Genomic DNA, 16,388 nt, shown 5'->3' on the forward strand with positions numbered 1-16,388 from the left:
AAGTTTGCATTCAAGATCGGAGACTAACTGTCATTGTAGAGATGTTTAAGATATTTAAGATAACAAAACATGGAAATGTTTTTGGACAACAGAAAAATCACAAAGTCAAGGGAAGTAATTGTTTATGTGAAAAACTGTTGACACGTTTCTCCCTAAAATGACAGTTAGCTTCCAGTGAAGTGTTTTAAAAATCTGTAACTATTACTTTTTACTTACTTTGAATTCTTCTTTAAATCTTCGTAGCTCTGAAGGCTAGTTATTACTTCCTGTATACAAATAAGAGCATCTGGTTGACGTTCAGCTGGTCAAGTGACGACGTGGCTAGTCATAATTAATGATTAATTTTTTTCACAAAGTACTTCCTAATGAAAGAAGAAAAACAATAATTTTGAAGGCAACGTCATTGTTTTTCATATTTCATTTTCACCCATATATTTTCCATGTCATCTGCCCAAAATAGCAGCCACAGCAGCAGCAGCCGCCAGTTCACACACGAAGCATGTTGTTAATTTCAGCAGTGTTTCAGCTCAGATGGTATTGGCCGACTGTTGTACACAGTGTTTCAGTCCAACCTCTCATTCGTTCATCAGATAACACAACAAAACAAATTTGAGACGTTGATTGGAATGGATATCTTACCACCGCGTGTTTATGTGACGTACGGGGATTTCAAACAATATTGTTTCTATTGGTTTCATAAAAAAAAAGAAAAAAAAAGTTTGTTCTTTGAATAAAACAAAGCCAGTTTGTGAAGAATGTAGCCTTTGTGCCACTTTAAAAAGAGCCGTTTGTGGTAATTCAATCCTGTAATAATTTCATTAAGCAGCAGTCATCGTATCCCCTTCTGTGAGCTTTCACACTACGAATGTAGTCCAAACACAACAACCAGGGACCAACACAGCGTCAAGGAAAAAAAAAAATGATGTCGACTGATGTCTCTCTCTCTCTCTGTCTTTTTTTTCCCCTGCCACTCCTTCGCCCCCGTCGTAAGTCTTTCCTGCTGGACTGCTGGCACATCCAGTCTAATAAAACTGTAAGGAAAAGAATGGAACTGCCTCTGTGGGATCGTGTGACTCTAAATTCATAGATGAGAGAGAGCAGAGACTCGGGTTTATAGGCACCCCTTCATCTCCTGCGCTTCTCGTAATCCTTAGTCAAAGCCATAGTGAGGAAGAAAAACAGAAAGACGAGCCTGGAAGACCCAAACCCCTTCCATGATCCTGGGCCACAGAGGGTTGGCCTGTGACAGGACCCGAGTGCCGCGTCCATCAGTGTGTACACGGTCCTCCAGGTCCACCCTGGGGGTAACAGATGGTGCCTTATCATTGGCTGGGATCGGCTGCACAGCGCACATTCCTAGACATGCCAGTAATGTCCTTTTTTTTTTGATGTTCAGTTAATGCTAACTTCACCTAGAACTGCACATCAAATTACCATCAGAGTGTGCTAGTATTGCTCCGTGCCTATGAGCGCACGCAGACAGAGTGCACTAAAGGCTATTTGTTGAGGTAATTATTGAACAAGCTGTTGCACCTTACCTTTTAATTACACACATCTGCATCGGTGACAGCGTGCCCATTTGCACTGGCAAACGAGTGGGCGTCGTACAAAAGAGGCTCCCTCACCTGGTCGCCCTAAAAGCCGTCCTTTTAGCGGCCCTCCTCCCTCTCTCGCCCTGTTCACAATGCTCTTTTATTCTTGAACACGTTATTAAACACTGTCACTCATGCTAAATACCAGGAATACTTGGACAAGAGCCTAAACAAGGATGTGGGGGGAAGCGCAGGGTTGGGGGGGCACACGGAGCACTCTGAGTGATGGATCTTTTTGAGTCCATAAATGCTGGTGTTTTGAATAGAGAGAAAAACGTAAAAGCTGGGATGCTGAGGGAAGGCTGGACGACGGCCAAATATGAAATGGTCGGGGGTGAGGAGTTCAGGCTGGAGTGCAGCAGGGGGCCCGCTGTTTACTTCAGCTACACGCTGTGATGGTTAGTCAGCGAGGAAGATGACTGACACCTGGTGTAAGTGACGGGATGATTGACGAAAGCAGCGGCTATGTAAAAGTCACTGGATGGAGCGGCGTGAGTGCAGGAGTGTGTGTTTTAACAGATGTATGTATGAGGTCTCTGTGGTACCAACATATGTCTGAGCGCAGCTCGTCCCAGTGCATTTACGCTTGTGTTTTCTCAGGTTCCTCCGTTCACATATGGAACGTCCTTCAGCGAGAAAGAATTTAAAGGTAATGTAACACATCCTCTGTTATGATCCCGGCGACGGAGGAGCCTGGAAATGTAGGAGGAGGGGCTGAAAGATAACACAGACAGAAAGTGTAAGAAAAACTAACATTAGAAGAGGAAACACAGGGAACGGGAGTATGGAGCTAAACGTGAGAGCAGACCAAGACAGAACAGAACTTTTATCACGCACGCAAACACTTGGGTGGTACGAACCCAAAATAGGCCAAAAGGTAACAGTCGAGGCGTCCTGAAAATAAATGGAACTGCTTGACGCAGACATGGCAACAATGGCAGCATTTTTTTAAATTTTGCCCAAGTATAATGTATATTTGTACGCTAATTAGTGTTGTGGTATTTAATATTGGCTGTGATGGGGCTCACAGGTGCAAGGCTGCATCAAGATGTCAGTGATGTAGGTTTTATACAATTCTTCTACACTGAAATGTGGAAGAAGAAGTGAAGAAACGCTCCAGACAGGGAAATGCCAGGTGACGTTTGACAAGGAGTAAGGAAGTAAGTTGGTAAAGATGCTAACATATTTAAACCAAATTAACCAGGATGGACAAGAAATCTGTTTGTCAGAGGAACGGAGCAAAGGTTGAGATGAGTTTTTGAAGCAAGGCTGACCATGTCAGATGGAATCAGCAGAAGAAGAAGAACGTTGGAGATGGAGCTGCCAGGCAGGAAGGAAAAGAGAAAAACCATCAGGGTCGAGGATGGATGTAGTCGAGGGAGACTTGACAACAGGAGGGGAAACGAGGAGCACAGATGATCTTGGAGGAAGCAGCAAAAATAAACAATCCCAATTTCCTGCTTATTTATTTTAATGTTCTGTAGTATATATTTATAGTCACCTCTTAATGATGTTTGTGCAGCTGAAGGAACCGATGTCTGGGTTTGTACAGCTGACATTTGCTTTTGTAGCATGTGTTAAATCCAACGGGTTCTCAGTTTCACCTGCTCCATTGTCTCTCAGCTGACGCTCTCTTAATGGACTATATTTTAGGTGGTGACGACACATGCGTCAGACTGTAGGAGCTGTTAGCTCCTGGCTAACACAGTGAGGACAGCTGCCTCTCTCCCAGGAGAACCACTTCATACCATTAGGTGTCTGTCACGGATTCTTCCCTTCTGGGCCGCAGCTCTCGGACAATTAGCCCTCGTTAAGATTTTCCTTAAGTATTATATAAGTCCAGTGATGCTGCTGAAAAGACGGGATGTCCCTGCTGTTTAATAATGTGTCTCTTTATTATTCTACATCCCTGTAAGAAGGTCACTGTAGAGCTGTATGTATTTAGGTCAGGATCCTGGACAGATGTGATGTTGATGTGAAGAAAAGTTTAATAACAGCTAAACGCCCTCATAATATTATATGTCAGTCCAGTGCTATTTATGATGTAATACCTGGACTGGGAAAAATGTTTTTTTTTTTTTTTTATCTTTAGTTTTGAACAGCAGTTCAGATAAGCAACAGTTTTAGTTTGATAATGATTTGGATCTGGGTGGTAGTCAGCAGTTAAACAGATAACTTCTACCAGGTTCTAGAATAGAGGTGACTAACTATATTTGTCGGAGGGCCAGAATTTTTCTGGACAGACACCTTGGGGCCCGGACAGTCAAATAAAATGAAACAAAAATCACATTTTATACAACACTGTCATTTGATGTTTATTTGGGAATCCGGCTGCAGGCCAGACTGGATGCTTCAGTGGGTTATATTCAGCCCGCGGGCCACCAGTTGATGACCACCGTCTAGGATTTAATCATCTTAATTGAATAAATTACTCCCGATGGAACATCAGAATCCTAAAGAAAAATAATGTTTTCAAAACCAAACTTTATTAAGAACACTTCAGTCCCTTGATTAGAATTAGTGAGAAGGAGATGGAAACTAGAGTAAAACACCCTTCAGCGTTCAAAGTTAAGCAAATATATATACCAGTATGTTGTGTAATTCAATGCAGCTGAGTTTGGATTCATCCTGTTCTCCAGCTAACCCTGATTCTAAATCATCATGCAGGCGATTTTTTTCTCAAATCAAATTTGGCTCTGTTGGTTTTAATGATGCTACAAATGAGGCGATCGATGAAGGCTTTAAATAATGTAGAAGTAATATAACCAAAACATTACCCAAGAGGCACTACTAATGGATCTGCCAGAAACGTCTCCACATATTTGGAGTTTTGTAAATAATACTTTCTTTCTTTATTTTGGCCGCAAATGTGTCTGATTTGTTTAACTTTTCTTTCAACTGCACAGAAGTGAACGCGGTCCCTAAAATTTATATCAGCAGTTGTGTTCAGTTCATATACGCAGCAGTAATTGGAAACCCTAATAAAGTTTGGACCGACTGATCTATAATCCAAACAACGCTGCAAAAATATGTGGTGTCACTTTTTTCATACGGTGCTAAAACGCCACATGCTGCTGGAAGTAGCAGGTTAGTAGCAGGTTAGCAGCAGGTTAGTAGCAGGTTAGTAGCAGGTTAGTAGCAGGTAGAGAGTGAGTTCTGTTCCAGGACTGTACAGTCTGTACAGCAGTGGACTGGTCATCCGCTCCTGGCTGACACTTTGATTGATGGTTGAACCTGCGTGACCTTGTATTGACATTTAATAGCCTTCATACCTCCCGGTAGGAAACATATGGTGAGGCCTAACAAGGGCTGTGACAAGCTTAGCCTACTGGTTATTCCACGGTATGACATGCTGATGGGAAAATGAGTTTCCGGATTATGGTGAGAGCTGCTGATGTCACCACCACAGTGGCCCAGCGGCACAAACACTCAGAGACACTCCAGATCACCTGTTTGGAGACAGGGTGGATTATGGGGAATTAGGGGCCACTGTGTGACTTGGCTCCAAAACTGAGGTTCCTGTTGTTGGCGGTGCACGGTCTGATCCTGTGCCATAAGTAACCGGCCAACTCCATCACAGATCGCCGAGTGCACGTTTCCCATATACTGTAGTTAATTTTGTATCAAATCTTGCGGACTGTTCTGTGTCGCGGCTCCCAGCTGTGTGTGTGTTCTCAGAGTGTATCCAACAGTAGCAACTGTAACAAAGACGAGGCTTACTGGCTCAACGGCAGCCCTCGGGCAGATTGACATACGAGACTGCTGTTCATATCGTGAAAGCTTTTACGGCCACGCAGCTCGGTGCCTGTGCTGTAGCTGCACTGACCTGCAGCTGTGCTGTGGCTTAATTAACACACAGCCCCTAACGTGAGATGGCTGTCTTAATTCAGGCTTTTAGCAACTCGGGTATGAAAATAATGTGAACTGTGGCACTGTGGGTGGGAGGTGGACATCAGCGATGGAACTGTAGATACTCTTATACTCTATACTTTTTTTGGGTCACACGTAACAGATACGTACGTAGCGTCGCGACACAAAATGAAATCCAACGGAATTAGGTGTAAAATTAGGTTTTTACCCGAGGTAATTAGTGAGGTTAAATACAATATCATGCTTTTTTACCATTGAGTAAATTTAAACTTGATTGATTAAATTAATAAATTAATAAAGTGTTTATTCTAAAGGCAATAGAAAAAAAGTTTTAGTTCCATGTGAACTCTTTTAGAAAACGATTCCTTCAACATATTGTGTGTTAGCACAGTGGTCTTTTTGGACACACACCACCTCCAAAAAAACCCCAAAAAACCCATGTTTCATCATGCCCAACTGACCACGGCTGGAAAAGACTTTCTCATCGATAATAATTGCCTTTATGTAAATCTGCGCAGCGTTATTACCATTTAAATGTTAGCAGCATCATAGCAAACACACATTTGGGGAGAGCATAAGTGTTATAGCATGAACATACAGTTCCAGTGAGGAGAAGTCGACAGACAGCTGGGAGACGTTAGATACGAATGCATCAAACATCTGCACATGCAGTTTCCTGACACTGATGGGGATCAGTTCTCATTCATACATCACATATTCAGTTATGGACTAGGTATGGGGCGAGAGAGCACTGCACATGCCTGTACACACACACACACACTCACACACATGCACAGCAGTGCATGACGTTATGCATATCTCTCACACCCATTGCCAGTTGACAGTCACTGCTTTGGAGCATGAGGCCTCAGGGACTAGATTAAATCCTGCTGGAGACAGGATGACGGGGTACAGGGGCTTGTGCCGAACACACACACACACACACACACACACACACACACACAGTCAGTGAATGACAGCATGTCCTCCGCTAACTATCTCTACGTGATGAAACTCAGACATCTTTGTTCAGATCGTATGACAGATTTGCAGGCAGACGATGTTTTTTTCTCACAAAAATAAATCATGCCTCTAATACGGGACTGGCAACAGTGGAGCTTCTTTGAAGGAACGGCAACAAAAAAAATGTATTCATTGTTGGAACTCTGTCGCGCATCAAACAAAGTTGGATGTTTAAACTTTATGTCCGCTATTATTGAAACCGCAGTGGAAACTAAGAGCCCAGTAGTAAAAATGCACTCGTGACCGTCGGCAAATAATGAGAATGAAACAAATGTGAGCTTGTAAATGTTTGATGGCCTCGGCCTCCGGGGTTAATAACCTAATGCCTGATTTAGGATTCTTCTGTGTAATATAACAAATCACAAATTGTTGGTTGAGAATTGTGTGTTGCCATGCTTGACAGACCTATTTCCTGCTCAGTGATATATTGACAATTACCAAATCAATTTCCATATCTTTTGCAGCCATTTAGCTGTATTCTACCTACATGCTGAAAATGATATGGAAGCCTGAAATCAATGAGCCAATGTGGCAGTGGTGTAATCAGCCAGGCCCGATGGTTGATGTTGCCCAGTTGCTGTTTGGGTAATTTGCACCGTGCTCCTCCAGTGGCTGTTGACAAAGTGCCGGCAGCTGCAGATATGTTACTGGCGTATTTCACAGGGTACTTTGTTTTTGCCTGTCACATCGCAGAAACAACAGAAAGCAGCCAGGCAACGGACGAGGACATCGAGTGAAGGCTGGAGTCTCCGGCTTTGAAAGTTGTGAAAGTTATGCCGAGGCAAACAGATGGTGATGAGATAGCGAGGTTTTCCTGGCAGGTTGGCTGCGCAATATTTGATGCACTCTTTTTGTTGTTCCTCAACGCCAACATCAACCGTCTCCCCGGCTCTGCTGCGAACGGCTGCAGCAGCTGTAATAATATCGCACTGACAGAATCATGACGGGTTTATGACCTAGTTCCTGCAATGAAACGGGGTTGGTGATTGTCGAGTGTGTTGCATCGTCAAAGCCTGACAGTGATTGGAAAGTTAAAACTCTTAAAACGATTCTCTCATAAAATGGCGCAAATTAATTTGCGAGCTCGAAATTCCCCCTTTTTTAATGTGAGCGATAAGAGCCTTTATCGCCGCGCGCGTTTTGGTTACGGTGCTACATATTTCACTTACTTCATAAACCCGTGCGGTGTTACACGGCCGCTGAGAGAGCAGGAAAAAAAGGATTTAAGGAACTGATGACAAAACACTGTGGCTGTCCCCGAAACTCTCCAGAGAATGAAAAGCATACTGCAGATTTATGGCGGCAACATCTGAGAAGTCCTCCATTTTCCTCAGCCAACAAGCTTGAACTAAACTGCTCTCAGAGGAGCAGAAGTCGCTGTCGAAGATACTTATGTAGCGATTTATTTACGGCGCTCACAGCAGGATAAAATATTTTGAGTCCAAACTTGTGTTTTTCTTTTGTACTGAGTGTGCAGAAAACACCCGGGTTTTTTTAAGGGACCTCTTTGAAATCCAGATGCTTCCCTGTCCAAGGCGCCCTGGAGTCCTTGAGTGCAGAGTCTTTATGGGTGGCTCCTCCGTGCCATCCACCTTCCATATTATATTCCTGATGAACGGGCCGCCGGGACGCAGTCCAGACTCAAGGGCACTGGCCATCTATCTGCCATCTGTCAGCGACTTGTCATCTGATCTCAGTAATTACATGAGCGTAAATACAGCGGCCAGGAGACAGCAGTTTGACGGCTGAATGAGATCTACGAGATCTGAGATGGAATGGATTGTACTCCAGTGTCTCCGGTGGGTTATAAAATAAAAACATTTAAGATGGAGAAGTATTCCTCTCGGGGAAACGGCCACAGCTTTTATGGGTCAACTTAAACCTGACTCAGGCCTCTGACCTTTAGTTCTACGACATGGCTTCTTGATTGGATGGTGACCTCCGCTGTAGGATAGGCATTATGATGTAGATGGATGGAGGCTCCACACTCACGACACCAGTACCTGCATCCGTTTGTTGTTTGTGTGCTGAACTGGAAAGGACACGGAGTTAGGAGAGAGAGGAGCGGTGCTTCTACCTTCCAGACTTTGTGATTGCTATAGCATTTTACTTTTTTTTCTGAGGACCCATATTTTAAAAGCCACAACCATTCACGACCCAAGTCAATAGACATTATTCGTTAACTCCTGATGCGAGACGACCCCAAAAAAATCTCTTGCGACCCACCTGAGGGTTGCGGCCCAGTCTTTGGGAAACAATGCTCTAGAAGCAGCCTTTGTCCAGATATTTTTGTATCTAGTCCGAAGCAGTCTTTGTCCAGATATTTTTGTATCTAGTCCTGCATTTTTTAAAATTTTTTTTTTACTATAAGTTGTTGAACTGGCTGCACATTTTTGAACTGCAGTACGACAGAAGTTTTACTGTAAGTGGATTCTCAGAAGTGTAGGCCCATTTTCAGGGATTTTCAGCTGAAACCGATTTAGACACGGCATTCTAAAAGACATCATTTGAGGTCTTTCAGGTGAAAACCATGTTTCTTTAATCCCTAAATTATACTGCAACTTTTAAGTAGAAAATGCCTTTATCTGGAGATATTCACTGCTTCCTGAGGCAAACAGATAGTGAAGGAGCCAATGAATAAAGATGAAGAGAGAGTGGTTTTAAGCATGAACGTCTCTGAGCAAATAACCTATGGGAAACAATTAGCAGAAGCAATAAAAAAGAGCCTGCGAAGCAGTGAGGGAAAGATCAAGGAGGCAGACGTTTGACTCCGAGACGCAGGCGCTGGAGTGAAAAACACCTTAAATCTTTCATCCTGAACACTCAATTCTGAGAGAGCACAAAGAATATTTATTTTTATGTGCCGACAGTAGTAAAAGACTTGTCTGCATCCACTGAGGGTCACTTCGAGGTGGTCTGGCTTCAGGGCCCTCACAGACTTTGAGAAATGCTTACTTTGCCTCGTTTAAAACAAACCCTCCGAGCAGATCTGTGCACAATATTGATAACTCCAGAGTTAGCCTTTGACTGATTCACTGAATGATGTCCGTTCTCAGCATATGAAGCTTTTCCATTTCATAAAGTAGTAAAAGAGCTGGTGCTTTGATTAATCGACTCTGAAGTGAAAGTAGATTTTTCACCTTGGGCTGGCGTGGAGCCGGGGAGCAGTGAACAATGAAAACTACGTCGCATGGACTCAGTGAGGAGGAAAAGGTTTTGAGGAATAACTGACTGCTCACGTCAGCCATTGTTGGTGCTTTTGGAATAATTTAGTTGATGTGGAGATCCTAACCTCTGATATTGACTGACAGATGAACGCCACACCTTGTTGTGCTTGAGGTCCTTGAAGTGTAAGAGCAGAGAGGCCGAGGGAGGACAAATCAGTTTGAACTGATATTTGAAAAGCTAATGTAGTCGGACTATTGGCACCAGGACACGGACTGTTTCCCCAGTTATTATTATCAGTTTCATACAACTGTACTTTGAAGGTAACACTTTGATTTCTTGGCTGGAAAGTACAGTCAGTCAGACGACGATGATGATGAAGGTGATGATATTCACAGTTGCTGTTTCTCACATGTTTGAGATGTTAGCATGGGAGCCAGCCTTTTTCCACAATATGTCTGGAAAATATTGATTCTGGGCCACAAGTGGAAGAGTTGTAAGTGCAATGGTTCCCAACCTTTTTTTGGCTTGCGAGGAGAGTATTTTGACATTGCACAAATCTTATTACAAAAAGTAAAAATTGGCTTGCGAGAAGAGTATTTTGACATCGCACAAATCTTATTACAAAAAGTAAAAAAAACAAACAAAAGCATTAGGTAAGTGCATGCAGTAAAGCCCACTACCAGCAGGTAGCGACGAAGAGCTCAACTGCCATCTGCCAGTTCTTTTCTATTCTGTATGCTGTGCAGTTGTTTGGTCACAGCTACAGCTGCAGCATTGACCCTGTGACCTTGACTTTGACCTCACGAACATGACCTCACGAACATGCTGCAGCACTGAGTGAGGGTTGTCATGGTGATACCTGCCAACATCACCTCATCCCCCACATGTCCAGTCGACTGTTAGACATTTTAGGTGTCAATCAGCTGAAGCGTCCTCTAACAAACATTTGAGTTTCAAAACTGATATCATTTACAGTAGAATAAAAACTAAAACTCAGGTTCTCCAGAAGAGACTTACTTTATATAAAAACAAGTTAGCCAAAGTCGCAAACAGAGAAAGTTTGATCCATTACTTATAGATGGTCTACAGTCTCAGCCATATTAAATATTACATAAAAGAACTGATACTTTGATATAATGGAAAAAAAGAAGAAAAAATCAACACATATTTAGTCATTTTGATTTATCTTGATTAACCGTGATAATCTGCATCATGTTTTTAATTAAAATTAAACCATTAACTCTGGCAATAAACACATTCTCATCCATTCACTTCATACGTTTAAGCTTCTTTTATGTCTCTCTCTCTCTCTCTCTCACCCACTGGACTCCCACCCTCCCTTCTTTTTCTCCTTTCCCCCTCAGCTCAATTTTGAATTCTGGTCCGTCTGTGATTTCCTCCCTTCTCCCCGCTTTCCATCAGCACTCTGTCTCCTTCACTTTCCCCCTCCTGCTTTTGTTTACCAGCGAGTGCTGATTGCTGACTCTGCAGTCCTCCACTCCACCTGCATTTCAACAGTGAGAGGCCAAGGACAACGGGTCGAGGAAAATCTGACACCTTAACATTAATCTGATGGAGGTTTTCCCCTCGGACAGCTCTTGCTGTTGTGTTGTGTAATTGTTTATTTGCCAGTAGCCGGGGACCCTCGCGCAGAGATGAAAGGATGGAGGGTCAAACTCATAAGCTTGCAGAAAATGCAAATCTAAAGCCTTTGAAAGGTGCTGTGATGAATTCCGAACGGCTCCGTGCCTCAGGGTCTTTTACAATGTTGCTGCTCAAGGATTTTCCATTGATTTAGGAAACACTGGTGAGACACTAAATGCAAAGTAGAGTAAAAATCCTTAGTGGCCACCGCTAGCCCACAGAGCTAACGTTCATTTACGTGTGGAACCAGATACAATCTTAAAGTGGGTTCAAAGGTGCGACTGTTGAGCCTGTGGTGTGGTGTGTGGCCCACTTTGTTGACTGCGGCCTTACTGTTTGTGTGCAGTCCAGAAAGCTGGGATTTCCGACCTCTTCCGCTGGGAGTGTACGAGGTGTTAGCTGAAGCCACTCAAGGTGTACGTAAATAATAATAAAAAAAAACATGGCCGACTTTGATGAGGTAAAATTTGGATTGTTTGAAAAACTTCTTTCAAATTCAACTTCCTGTCAGAGAGAAGGAAACTGTGCATCACGGTCTCCTCTATTTGCATCTAAAACACAGCTCAAATATATTGGCCAAGCTAACTCATCTTTAGACCCCCTCCTTTATAACATTCCATGAAAGAATGAACTAGTGATGTGGCATTTATGCAAATATATTTTTAATCAATTTAATCATTAAATTTACTACATTTATTATTTATTTTTATTTGATTTCTCTGTATACGTCGATGTGTGTTGCCTCAGTAAAGTTTGGAAAATACTATTTGCACCAACATCACTGATAGAACCTTTAACGCTAGGGAAATTTGGGATTTCCCAGTTTTCTTGAATGCATCATTCGTCAGGCACCTGTGCTACAAAACAGACAAACCTGTGAGCGTTCCCTCCCTGACTGTTGATGTCCCTGCTCTAAGGTTTATGTAAAAAGGTAGAAATTCATTTTCTTGTTTTTCACCCATATATTAACTGTTGTTTTTTTGTGTGTGTTTTTATTTAGTCTCTTGTTTGTCCATTATTGCAGGGCGGCTAATGTCAAACACACTGCAGCACTGGACCGTTCTCTGCCACTTGGACTTTTACACTGCAGCACTTCTGGACCGTTCTCTGCCACTTGGACTTTACCTGTAAGAGACTTTAGTTTCTTCTTTATGCTACAACACCCTTTTCCCACATTCTTTAATTAATGTAGTTAAAAAGTTTAAAATTACAGTAACATTATTTGTTTTTTTATTCTAAAGTGTTTTCCCTTGATAAACAGTTCGACCTAAAAAAAAATTAAAAATAGGAATTTGATACCACTTTCCTTTTATTGGTCACCTTCAGTACAAACACGTAATTATGCACCTGAGTGGGGATAATGTATGTTAATGTGTGACTCTGACAGACACAGCGACATTAAATGTATGCAGTACTGTGTCCTATAGTCTGAAGATGTTTTTCAGAAAAGGCCAGATATGAACCAATGCTGTTGTAAACTGATGATGTTTGGAGAAGAAGACCTTGGATTTGAATAAATTATCATTCAGTCGTGGATTCAGACTTTTCCCAGAGTGGATTAAAAACACTACGATTCTCTGAAGAGAAGTGTTTTTTTTTCCTGTATTTGAAGGACATATATATATATATTCTGGACAGAATGACTGGCCCAAACTGGATGACCATTTTGACTGCAGTCATTAAAACCATTCCAAAGTCCATTCAGGACTTTGAGTCCTGAACTTAACGGGTTCCTTCTGATTGGTCCAAACGTGCCAGCTGCGACCTGCAGCTTTGGCTAATGAAGTCTCTCAAGTTGTCTGTTTTCTCTTTTTGTGAACACATTAAAGAGGACAAAATCTGGAGCGAAGTACAAAGAAAGGAGGGAAAAAACAAACCACTTAAACGCACAATAGTCCAGTCACCCCCCCCCCCCCCCCCCCCCCCCCCCCCCCCCCTCCTCTCCGTTTTTTTTCTTCTTCTTTACTTTTTCGAGAACCAGAAACAGACTGGCCGTTTATCAGCTGTCAGCTCCCAGTCCACTACAGCAGGAGAACACAAAGATGAAAAGAGGGAAAGGGCCTTGAGGATTTAAAGAGGGCTCGTCCGGATGTCCTGGGTGAAGCATGAGAAAGATGGAGGGAGGAGAGAGGGAGAGGGAGAGAGAGCTGAGAGACGTTGAGTGCAGGGTTCTTGAAATGTTGCTGAACTCGGTCGCTGGACTATTTCAGGGATGTGGAGGAGAATGTGATGCAATCTCTGTGTTTACAGATGAGTCTTGGGAGATGGGAGGTGATACACTAAGCAGACCTGCTATCGTGGCTGGGACCAGACTTGGCCGCATCAGGACGTGGTAGAAAGGATTCATGCAGGGATCGTGAGTCTGACATCACATATTTTATTCAGTACTTTAGCTGCGTTCACGTCTTTTCACACGTCCAGTCAGTGGGTGGCCGGTGCCAGGAGGGTGTCGTACTAAAGTCTGCTCAGCATCATCTGCTGATTCTCAGGAACATTTTGTGCTTTTCAGTTTGTGATTTGGTTATTTTTAAAGCCCGGCAAGTATCAAAGGTCAAAGAATAGAAATTTAACAGGAGGAAAACAAAATTGTGCGGCGATAACCTTGAATCCCCCCCGCATTCCCCTCGTAAATGGATCTGCAACGGATTTGAAAAATGAAAATACAATTTCAAACAGGCATTATGTGGAATAACTGACCACGGGTCAGTTCTATTTAATCCACCCTAAATCGCTGTCACACAGGTGTCTCTGATGGTTGTGGGCAGACGGTGATTACGTTTTTGGTCCAGTGTTTTGTTTGAACACTGACAAAAAGTCAAATGAAAACATCAAATAAGAATGTAGTTTGTTTTTTTGTGCTGAAGAAAGAAAAAAGATAAATCTATGTAAACAAACCAAATAAAAAACAAAAATATGAAAGGTAATAGACTTTTGATGGTCCGTTTAAAACGGTGATCAAAATAACATGCAGTTTGTTGTTTTTGTGAAACTCATATTCACAAAACATACTTGGCCTGAATGGATATTTGAGGATACAAATATACACAGTCCATATTATATTGATATTATTATATTAACTGACCTCTGAGTAAGGTCTGAGGACTTTCAGTGTGGTGACCCAGGTGAAGGTCAGTCTGAAGGTCATTTTATTGTTGTACATTGTACTAAAATATATTCATGTTCTTAAGTGTTCTTATGTCCATTGTCATATCCTTCCATGTGGCCCACAATACCTGGCAGCGCCCCCGACAGGACATCCCCTGCCTCTTAATTTAAAGACTATTTTTAATTCCAAACCTTTTTTTTTTCATGTTTTCATCCCGTCGTCTAAAAACCATGGCTAGCCGTTTCTCCAGCTTCGTCTTTTCCAAATGTCAAGACTCCATACGAGGAAGGCAAGAGCCCATAAAGCTCAAATGGCTGAAGCGCCATTCCTGGTTTTCATTCCTCCTCCACTCTCTAATAAAAGTTGGATGAGATGGAGCCACTGTTCGGCCCCAAATCACTTCATTGATCTCCCTCGCTCCCCTCTCCCCCTCCTCTCTCTCCCCCTCCTCTCTGCGAGACTTTGATTCGATCCCAGTATTAGCTGTAAAATGTATCTTCTGTCTCAGTTATATTGTACCTTGATCCCGGTGCTCTGTATTACGTTAAGACATATGGCAGGCCTGCGTGTACTTAGCTCTGCAGAAAGCCCAGCAAACTAATTCCCGCTGGTCTGGAGGATTGAGTAATCAGGCTCACAAAGAAGCTGTAAAGAATGAGACAACAAAGGCTGTTCCTGTTTTATTCAATTATCTCTCTTTCTTCCAGCTCGTCTCCGTGCATCTGCTGCTAAAAAGGTTGTGATATCCAACATCTCTCTCTCTCTCGGCTCCGAGTAGCGAACCTGCAATCTGTCTAACGTCCCCAGACTCTCTCATTCTTATTCCGACTCTGTCTCGGTCCCCCCAGTCTCACTCCTGTTTGATGTCCGGCCCTCCTCTCTTAACCGTCGTTTTCTTTACCCTCTCCCTTGATAATTCATCCACTTTATTTATTTCACTCCAGCCAAGGTTCACTCATCACCTGCCCTTCTGGGCTTGTCCCCTCTGTGCCCTTTCTCCTGGGTACTGCCTCCATCCATCACCACCTCTCACTCAGCCATGGTCCAGGTCTTTGTGATTTGACAAAACGCTCCCGGACCCCGAGCCCTTTGGTCTGTTCCCATCCTGACATTCCTTCCCTTCGATGAACGTGGGCCACTTTTTCGCCCTGCATTTCTACCGTCTGATTCTTTTTGACCGTTGGAATGTCTCCTTTATTTTGAACAGTTAAAACAAACATTACAGCAAATGCAATAAAAGATACACTTGAATTTGTTTGGGCCTGTGCGCAATGTTTTTGATTTTTTTTCAATTTTTGATTTAGGTTTTATATTTTATGTAATGACTCATGATTTCTTTTAAAAATATATTCATTCAAATTAGATTTTCTGTTATTTCTTACAAAAAAGAACACACATTTTTATTTGCTCTAAATGTACCTTTTTTTAAAATTTTTGATTTATATTTTATATTTTATATATTTACATATAAATATATGTATATGTATATACAGTATATATGTGTGCTATATATAATCTATATATTAGATTTTTCTGTTTATTTTTAAGTCAGTCATGTCCAAAGTCCGGCCCGGGGCCCATTTGCGTCCGTGGTTAAATTATATACAGCCCGTAGCCTTTGTCATAAATTGACACAAAATGTTCGTTTTCATTTAGTTTCATTGGTTCAAAGAACGTCGGGCAGAATGGTCGTCCTTCACACACTTCACATCAAATCTGCCCTCTCTTTGAAGACAGTGTGGAGACCCCTGCCTCCAGTCGTGACGCTCTAGTCTGCCGTGAAGTGAATGCACATCACATGTTTAGGCGTTGATAAAGTGGTCCTCGTGTCCAGAGGTGCAGCTCTAAAGAAAACTGTTGTTCTATATCACTACCTTTGCTGCTCAAGTGTTACTTAACAGTTTACCCACACTCCCCACGACCCCCCCCACTCCCTCCCCACCCCAGCCCAAATCTTGAGTTGATCCTTTGGCCGACTGGCTACA

General features: G+C 42.6%; 1 long non-coding RNA gene across 1 annotated transcript; it reads left to right on the top strand.

Annotated features, from left to right (window-relative positions):
* The first annotated feature begins 12,377 nt into the window (after positions 1-12,377).
* Positions 12,378-15,639, top strand: LOC112486797 (uncharacterized). Its single transcript, XR_003049283.1, has 3 exons — positions 12,378-12,424; positions 13,548-13,653; positions 15,111-15,639. It is a non-coding gene; the product is annotated as an uncharacterized LOC112486797 (long non-coding RNA).
* Positions 15,640-16,388: the final 749 nt, after the last annotated feature.

The sequence above is a fragment of the Cynoglossus semilaevis genome, chromosome 2 (assembly GCF_000523025.1).
Source record: "Cynoglossus semilaevis isolate Cse_v1.0 chromosome 2, Cse_v1.0, whole genome shotgun sequence".
Taxonomy (NCBI): domain Eukaryota; kingdom Metazoa; phylum Chordata; class Actinopteri; order Pleuronectiformes; family Cynoglossidae; genus Cynoglossus; species Cynoglossus semilaevis.